The sequence below is a fragment of the Octopus sinensis genome, linkage group LG7 (assembly GCF_006345805.1).
Source record: "Octopus sinensis linkage group LG7, ASM634580v1, whole genome shotgun sequence".
Lineage (NCBI taxonomy): Eukaryota > Metazoa > Mollusca > Cephalopoda > Octopoda > Octopodidae > Octopus > Octopus sinensis.
In genome coordinates, this window is record NC_043003.1 from 60815870 (window position 1) to 60825869 (window position 10000).

The window sequence follows — 10000 nt, forward strand, 5'->3', positions numbered from 1 at the left end:
CAAACATAAAGAACGGAATTGCATGTATGTATGTATGTATTTATATTAGCTTTCTACTTATGTTATTGATCGATACGAGCTTATGTAGTAAATAATAAATTAACCGTAATTTATCGATTTAATTCGAAATATTTGATCTGGTCGGAAAGGCTTTTAACGAGCTCTGTTTACTTGACATGCTAGAAATAACAGCCAAATGCATAGAAATGAACGGAAAGAAAGAAAGGAAACAATGTTTCTTTTAGTTCACAACCTATTGCCTTAACAAAATAAAAAGTTGGCGGGGTGAGGTGGGGAGGAAATGGAGATGAAAGGTGATTATAGTAATAGAGAGATGATAACTGGAAAAGATATTGTCAAAATAACAACATATGGATACGGCTGAGGGGGGGGGGCAGTCGTCGATGAGGAGCACTCAGTCAGGGGTGATATGGGAAGCGAAGGGGAGTGAAACAGCAGCAAACAATTATAACAACATGAACATATAATCATCGTCGCCGTCATCATCATCATCATCATCATCATCATTACCATTGTCGTCGTTATCTTAATCATTATCATCGTCATCACCAACATCATCATTTTAATCATCATCATCATCATCATCATCATCATCATCTCTTTAGAATGCAAAGTTTTGCTTGCAACCACTGTGTATGTGTGCGTGTGTGTGTGTGTGTGTGTGGTAGGGTGCTGGGAAGGTTCTGTTGTTGTTGCTGTTGTAGTTATTTAACACCAGGACAACCTTACCCTGATCAAGTATACCTCTGATCAAGGCCTCTCCAACTCTGGGCACACATTGTCTGTTATTGTCATAATTTTTTTTTATCGTTTACTACATTATTCAATGTACGTGCTTGTTTTTAAGACAGTAAGGTGTGACATTTGAGGCAAATTCAGCTACTATTTCCAGCGCCTTGTCGCTTTTTATCAGTTCATTAGAGAGGCTTGTTATGTAGACTATGTATAATACATCGTTATTCTATTTTGGTATTCTATTAAGTGCATTGTAAATATATAATACCAGGAATCCTGTTTAAGCACCACGCCCAGTCACTGCACGGTGTAGCCGTGATAAGGAGTGCGTAGAGCTTCTATGTGGTCGTTTAGCATGCTAGAAATAGCAACCAAATCTACTTTAGAGAAACTTCTTTTTACAGAGTGGAGCAAAAGTAGGTTTACAAACTGAAAACCTATCTTACAAGCTGAAAAGGGAGCTTGACAAAATTAACTAAATTAGCATAGAATAATGGTTTCATATTTTGTTTTATAATTTAGATCTAAACTGTTAATATATGGATGCCAAAGAGATAGTCGAATAACTGCAAACCTACTTTTAGGCCATCACGTATAGTTCTAGACAGCGGGATGTGGCCATGCTGTAGTATCGTAATCAATGCTTTCATTCCGTTGACGGTGTTAATATTACTGTCTCTCTCTCCACCCCTCTCTCTCCTTCCCCTCTCTCCACCCTTCTCTCTCCCTCCCTCTCTCCACCCTCTCTCCACCCTCTCTCCACCCTTTCTCTCCACACTCCTCTCTATCTCTTCCCCTCTCCTTCCCCCCTCTCTCTCTCATTTCTCTTTGCTGGCTCCAATATTTGTTTATCTACTATCTTCTTTCATTGTAGAATTCTCCAATTATTCTCTGAATGTGTTGACAAATGCTACATTCGATAACAAACCACTTCACGGTACCCCTAAAAGGACGTCTTTTCATAATCTTTTTTCTTTTAATTGCCTCAATCATTAAACTGCGGCCATGCTGGGGCACTTCCTTTCAGGGTTTAGTTGAATAAATTGACCCCAGTACCCACTTTTATGATTGGTATTTATTCTTTCGTTCTCTTTTGCCGAAACTCTAAGTTACGGAGATGTAAACAAGACAACACCGGTTGTTAAGCGGTAGACGGACAGGCACAATCCTAAAGTCACACACACGTATATGACGGGTTTTCACACAGTTTCCGTCTTCTAAACCCATTCACAATGTTTTTGTCGAACCGGGGTTTTATGGAGAACACTTGCTCAAAGTGTGACGCTGTGGGTTTGAACTTGAAACTATGTAGTTGAGAACCAAGCTTATTACCCCGCGGCTATGCCAGCGCCCATATTTTATTTATTTATTTTTCTTATTAGTCTGGGAAGAAAGGGTCCTATTCATGACCCTTTATTATTTTCAGGGCCCTCCGAGACTGGCGCAAGAGAAAGAGGAAGTTGTCCCGCAAACCAGAAACATGATCAGATCCGAATGCTTACAACGGAGTGGATTCTGCTAAAGGCGCCCAATGAGCAAGTGGTTGTGTTAAACCCGGCGATAGATGAAATCTATGTAAGCCTGTAATTCATCAAGCAGTGTATGGCTGAAACTTCTTGTAATGCTTGTTGACAACGGATAGACTGCCACTCAGTTTCCCCGCTGCCAAACTCGCTTACAAAGCGTTAGTTGTCCCAGGGCTATAGCAGAAGACATTTGCCCAAGATGCCACGCAGTGAGACTGAACTCGGAATCTCATTGTTGCAAAGTTAGCTTTTTAACCACCATCCATCCCTACCCCTATTGTTGTTGTTTAAATCCATGGTCAGTTCTGATTTAGCTGACGTATAATCAAACGAACCTAAGGAACGATGGAATTCCATGTGTCTATTTTGATTTTGTTAGGTTCAAATATCGCTGAATATCGTCTTTCCGGATGGATAAAACGGGTACTATCAAGGTCCAGTATTGTGGGCATCGCAGTCTTAAGGTTTGGATACACGGGCAGTTGCCTGGTCAAGGGGCCCCAGTTCTGATCTTTGCATGCTGTCGTTTGCTGTCAATAAATACTGTAGGTTTCTATGCGTGGAGGCACATGGCCTAGTGGTTAAAGTAGCGGACTCGCGGTCGAGGGATCGCGGGTTCGAATCTCAGACCGAGTGGTGTGTGTGTTTATGAACGAAACACCTAAGCTCCACGCGGCTCCGGCAGAAGGCAATGACGAACCTCTGCTGACTCTTTCGCCACAACTTTTTTTCACTTCTTCCTTCTGCATCAAGCAGCTCATCTGCGACGGACCGTCCAGGTGGGGAACCTATACGCCAATGAAACCGGGAAACCGGCCCTTATAAGCCAGGCATGGCTCGTGAAGGAATAAACAGCAACAACATAGGGCCCAAGGCACTGATTTGTCCAAAAGCCCTATAATATTGCTAACACGGTCCTAATTATCGGTAATATGCTTGACTAACCCACAACCCAATTAATTCTGAGATCTTGTGCCTGCATTAGCTGTAATTTATAAATCCTGCTTTCGCGCCGTTCGTGTATTTGCGAGATACACTCTATACAACCTTAAATATGAGACGAAATGAAAGATATAGCGCAATCGAAATATTTATCTTAACCCATTAACTGCTAATTTTTTTTATTCATATTGTTTAGCTTTGCCAGGTGTCTTAGGAGTTAAAATAATATATAATATTTAAATAGGAGTGGCTGTGTGGTAAGTAGCTTGCTAACCAACCACATGGTTCCGGGTTCAGTCCCACTGCGTGGAATCTTGAGCAAGTGTCTTCTGCTATAGCCCCGGGCCGACCAATGCTTTGTGAGTAGATTTGGTAGACGGAAACTGAAAGAAGCCTGTCGTATATATGTATATATATATATATATGTCTGTGTGTGTTTGTGTGTCTGTGTTTGTACCCCTAGCATTGCTTGACAACCGATGCTGATGTGTTTACGTCCCCGTCACTTAGCGGTTCGGCAAAAGAGACCGATAGAATAAGTACTGGGCTTACAAAGAATAAGTCCCGGGGTCGATTTGCTCGACTAAAAAGCGGTGCTCCAGCATGGCCGCAGTCAAATGACTGAAACAAGTAAAAGAGTAAAAGAGTAAAAGAGTATGTGTGAATTATTTTGGAAATTATGATAAATTTTTCAAAAATCCTAAATGGAGACTGCAATGATGTACATTTTAGTTTTTTTTTTTTTTTTTTGAAAGTATAGTATCAAATGCGAATGTGTATAAAATATCAATGAATGATATAGATGGGAAAAAAAAAAAAAATTCCTTCAAACCAGTCAATATTTTTGTAGCTCAAAGATGGCGTTTTATGACATAAAATGTCCTCTAGAATTAACCAGAGCTAATAATGACAAACTTTAATACTAAATATTGTTGAACACACCTCTGTAAATTCAGTGTATATAAAAAAATTCACTTTAAATACAACGAACAACCGGCAGTGAGACTGTTTTGCAGATCCCCAAATGGGGCTCATGACAAGCTCCGGATTTTAACAGTCAACACTATTAACTATGGAACGATATCGAGGATAGTCTGATGTTAAGATCTAAACATATTTATCAATGAAGTGATATCGAAGACATAAGCGACACATTTCACTCAATAAAACCAGTTCCGGTTTTACATTTTAAACATTGTTATATTTAGGATGGTCATTTTAAAAATATATATTTTTTTTTTTTTTGTCAGTAAACACTCGAACTATATATTCGTTCTTCACTCGTTATTACTGTTCTTAATCTAACTCATCTCCATTGTCCAGAGATCTTTTGCCACACATCTGTGACCTCGTTAGAGACACTTCCTGTTTTTCATGTATCCTATTTCTCCGCTTAGTCTATTCTGTGGACTATGACAGAATGGCAAAGCTGAGCAAGAAGGATACGCAAGGACGGAAAGTGTCATTGAAGAGGTCACAGATGTGTGGCGAAAGATTTCCGGATAATGGACATCATTTGAAATAAAAAAAAACAGTAATAAACGAGTGAAGTACGGAATATATAGTGCGTGTGTTTATTTGGCAAAAAATAATTAAAAAATGACCATCCCGAAATATAACAATATCTGTTTGAACCGATGGTTTCACATCAGGAATCTTCCAATGCAAATTGATAATCGTAATTTTAAATATTATTAACTGTGAAACGATGCCAAGAACAGCTGTTTTATATTTCTTTTACTTTGCTTCGGTCATTTGGTTGAGGCCATGCTGGGGCAGTGCTTTGAAGAGCTTTAATCGATCAAATCGACCCCAGTGCTTACTTCTTAAGTCTGGTACTTATTTTATCGTTCTTTTTTGCCGAACCGCTGCTACAGGGACATAAGCGAACCAAAAACACACACGTACACACGCTCGCGCGCACATACACACACAAAAACATAGATGTGTACACACACACACACACTACACATACACACAGGGGTAGGCATGGCTGTGTGGTAAGAAGCTTGCTTCCCAACCACACGGTTCCGGGTTCAGTCCTACTGCGTGGCATCTTGGGCAAGTGTCTTCTACTATAGTCTCGAACCGACCAAAGCCTTGTGAGTGGATTTGACAAACGGAAACTGAAAGAAGCCCGTCGTATACGTGTATGTGTGTGTGTGGTGTGTTTATGTGTGTGTGTATGTATGTATTTATGTGTGTGTGTTTATCGCTTGACAACCGATGTTGGTGGGTCTATGTACTCGATAGAATAAGCACCAGGCTTACGGAGAATAAGTCCAGGCGTCGATATCTCCGACAAAGCGGTGCTCCAGCATGGCCACAGTTAATTGACTGAAACAAGTAAAAGAATAAAAGAATATGCGCATACATACGTACATACTTACATACACGTCGACACATCTCTTTCATTCTCTCTTTTTCTCTCTATGGCTCTGTCTGTCTGACTCTCTCTTTCTCCTCCTCTCTCCCCCTTGTTTATCTCTACTTTTCCCTCTCCCTACATCTCCCCTCTTTCAATGCCTTATTATGAGAATGCCGTGGTAAATCACTCACTCGGAATGTCTACGATGACAGAAAGGGCAGGAATTCCAACAGATTATAATTGCAAAAATCTCCACCAACGGGAAGAAGCTGTTGCAGACGATGTTGAATCGTTGCAGTGGATAAATGTTACCGCCATCTTCGTCGTCGTCGGAGTTATTTTTGTAAATGACATCGAGATGAAAAGATTGAGAAACGGAGAAACGGGATACAGACGATGATGGTGGGGTGGTGGTATGTAGATGATGATGATGGTGGTGTTGGTGGTGGTGTTGGTGGTTGTGGTGGTGTACATGATGACGATGATGTTGATAGTGGTGGTGGTGGTGGTGGTGGTGGTAGTGGTAGTGTTGATATGTATATGATGATGATGATGGTGGCATTGGTGGTGGTGGTGGTGGTGAGGATGTAGATGATGGTGGTGGTAGTATGTTGGTGATGAGGATGGTAAAGATGATGAGGATGATGATGGTGATGGAGTTGGTGGTGCTGATGGTGATGGTGGTGGTGGTGGTGGTGGTGATGGTGGTGATAGTGACGATGACTTTGGGGGCTCTGGCGGTAGTAGTGATGATGATGATAACAATGACGATCATGGCATCTATGGTTGCAGAGATGAGGAGGAGGCGGACGAAGAGGAGGAGGAGGAGGATGGCCATCATCATTATCACCATCATGACTATAACATCATCAACAGCAACACTAATCCACTCTATCTATAATACCAGGTTCTGTTATATTTGACGGCGTGATGAAAGGTTCCTAGCTTTGGGCAAAAGAAAGCACAGAAGGATCAGTTAATTATGATTTTATTCAATGTATTCCCTCTCAGATTCGCACACTTATTGACAATGGTCCTTCAGTTTTTCTAAGTCCTGTAGAAGAATTCGGAAGGCTGGGTCTCCAACCAGGCCTTTCGTGACACCCTTAAATCCAGGAACTTTTCAGCACTCCCTCGTAAGGTATCAGTGAGACGGTTGAATATATCATTTATAATATTAAAGAGAAAAAATGTTAATTCATTTCTTAATTCAATTGAATTATGCATGGATATATGATAATTTAATGTAATACAGTAAGAAAAAGAAATCAGGTCGAAATAGTATAAAAAATCTTATAAAAATATAAGTACACCTCGATTTACAGGTCGTAAGTCGATCTGGTCGTATGTCGAATTTATAGTTTCCAACGTCATTTTCATTCAAACGCAACTGATGCTTCAAGGCGACCGAGTGAGAGGCAGCGGCAGGCAGTGGATGTCTGGGTCTGAGGGAGGCCTACGTTGCCCGATGCTGCAATAGCTATCGCATGCGCAACTGCACAACATCCCCAAACTGATCATTTCTTTCTTACTTTCTTTATTTATATTTTATGTTCGTAAGTGCGGATGGTCGGTCGTAAGTCGCATAAGTCGAGGAGAAGTTTACTAGAATAACTAAAGTGATAAAGCAACACAAATTGCTGTTTCCTGCATAACGAGTCTAAGGGAGATAATTCAGTTACCATATCATAATCGTATTTCTTTTAGTCATTGGACTGCGCCCATTGTGGGGCACACGCAATATTGCGTGGGTCTTCGTCTAACTAATTGACCCCAGTATTGATTTTTCAAAAGTCTGTTATTTATTCTATCCATCTTTTTTCTTTTTTTTTTGCCAAACCGCTAAGGAGACGTAAACAAACCAGCACCGGTTGTTAAGTGGTGTGTTGGGGAACAAACACCGACACATACACACACACACATCTATATGTCTATTTCTCTCTCTCTCTCTCTCTCTCTCTATTAATATATATATATATATAGATATTTCCCTCACTTACCACCCCCCACGTCCCTACCTCTCCAACGCACCATTCTTCGAGCTTTCCGGCATCTCCAGTCCGCCCGTCCCCTCACACCTCGTCCCTAACCGACCCCTCCCCTCCTTCAAACGAGCCCATAACTACGAGAACCTTTTGGTCCAGCTCCTTCCTGACCTACCTCCCAACCTGGCTCGTTCCCCTGCTCCCGCCCACGTTGGCCACACTTGCCCTTACCTCTCCAACACCACCCCTCCTCACTGGCACCCATCATCGACCCTATCGCATCATCAACTCCTTCACTCACCTCCAGTAATATCTATTGCATCTCTTGCTCTCTCTGCCATTCCCTGTACAGTCGGACAAACGGACGCCGCTTGGCTGACCGTTCGCGGAACATCTCCTTTCCAACGACACACCGGTCCACGCCATTTCCGCTCCATCCACGGCAACTCCTTGCAACACCTGTCTGGTTCGGTTTGTCCTGCCCAGAGGCCATCCGGATTCCCGTTTGCGCGTGAACAGGGATTAATCTCTCTTTTCGCTCTTTTACGCCCATTTGGTCTCAACTCTCCCCACTCCTCATCTAACCTCCCCCCGCCTCCTGCTTCTCTTCGTCCTTCATCTTTTCCCCCTACTCTCCTTTCCCTCCTCTTCCCTTCTTTCCCTCTCTTCTTTCCTCTTCTTCTTCCCTCTTTCCCTTCTCTCTTTCTCTCTGCTCCTCACTCCCCGTCTCTCTCCCCGTATCCTCCCCGTCCTCCTCCCCCCTCCTTCCCATCCCCCTCCTCATCTCATCCCCCTCACCCCTCCTTCTTTCCTCCTTCCCTCCTCCCATCTTCTCCTCTTTCCTTCCCCCTCTCCCCCTCCCCATCATCACATCTCCCCCTCATCCCCTCCTTCTTTCCGTCTCCCCCCTCCCCCCCCTCCCCCCCCCCCCCTTCCACTCTCACCTTTCCTCTTCTCCCCTCTCCCTCCTCTCTCCTTTTCTCTTCTTCCCCTCCACCCCCTCTCTCCCCTCCTCCCCATCTCCCTCTCCTTCTCCCCCTCTTCCCCTCTCACTCCCCTCTCAACCCTCCTCCCCTCCCCCCCTCTCCCCCTCCCCCTCATCTCCTCTCCCCCTCCTCCACTCTTCTCACTCTCCCCCCATCTCCCCTCTCTACACTACACCATACGCATTACACACTCACATCATACCTACATACACACAACACGTCCAGACCTTTCATCGCACCACACACTCTCTCATACACACACGCCCCTTATGTTGGGGTGAAGTCATTTGACTCTGTTATGTCCCCCTATTTTCGCTCTTGCGTCTCACGTTTGATATCTGACTTCTGCCAGAATCGCCATGTTGACTCGCTACTTCTGCACGCATTTTTTCTCTCTCCTCGTTTCTCTCCGTGTTTCTTTTCTGTGTATCTTTCTGTTGAAGAGCGTAGGCTCGAAACGTAAAAACAAAAAGCAAAGGGGCCAATACATCTTGGCACCAGTGATGTTGCAACTCATTTCTACAGCTGAGTGAACAGGAGCCACGTGAAATAAAATGTGTTGCTCAAAACACAATACGCAGCCCGGACCGGGAGTCGAACTCACAATCTCACGATCGCAAGCTCGACCCTCAAACCACTGAGCCATATGTATATATACATACTTCTCAAACGCAGGATAATGCTAATAATATAGCCTAAACAGGATAAGCTACCCCTATTTTGCAGAAAAAAAGTGTTGGCGGCCGGCTATGAGACTCGAACTCACACCTCCGCGATTACACGTCGCGGTGCTCTGAACCATTAAGCTAAACCGCCCATATACATGACGGGTTTCCACACAGTTTCCGTCTTCCAGATTTGCTCACTAGGCTTTGAACCCTGCAGCAGACCGGCGTCCCAATCAGGGAATCGTGATCTCGGTCACTTACACACCATGGAATCCGAGTAACCGGCCTTATGAGACCCAGAGCTCAAGAAAAATAAAAACAAACAAACAAACAATATATTACATTTCTGAAACCTTAAAGATTTTGCATTTCGTAATTGAATCATTTGCAAGCTTTTTACTCTCTTTTTCTTTTTTTGAAACGATATTGTTGATCTTCACCAACCGGATGAATACATCTGCTGCTCCAGGAAATGTCAGAACAACTTTGTAACCTGGTTTTATGCCTGTTAAATGACGTCACTAGTAATCCTTACGAATGTTTTCAATGTTGTATGCGGCTTCAAGGTGACAGTTTGACATGTAAATATTTCTGACTATGAAATGCTATGCAACTAGTCCTGTTATTGTTGCTGCTGTTTTTATATCTATATATTGTGAAAGCTCGTAGCTTAATGGTAAGGTATTTGACTGACGATCGTTAAGCCATGGGTTTAGTACCCAGCGGTACTTTATATCTTTGATCAAGATTATTTATTTCACATTGCTCC

At 42.9% G+C, this 10000-nt stretch overlaps 1 protein-coding gene across 1 annotated transcript in view; it reads left to right on the forward strand.

Moving 5' to 3' along the window:
• Positions 1-10000, forward strand: part of LOC115214097 (L-threonine ammonia-lyase-like) — a 79542-nt gene that overhangs the window by 649 nt on the left and 68893 nt on the right. The gene's annotated exons all lie outside the window — the stretch shown is intronic.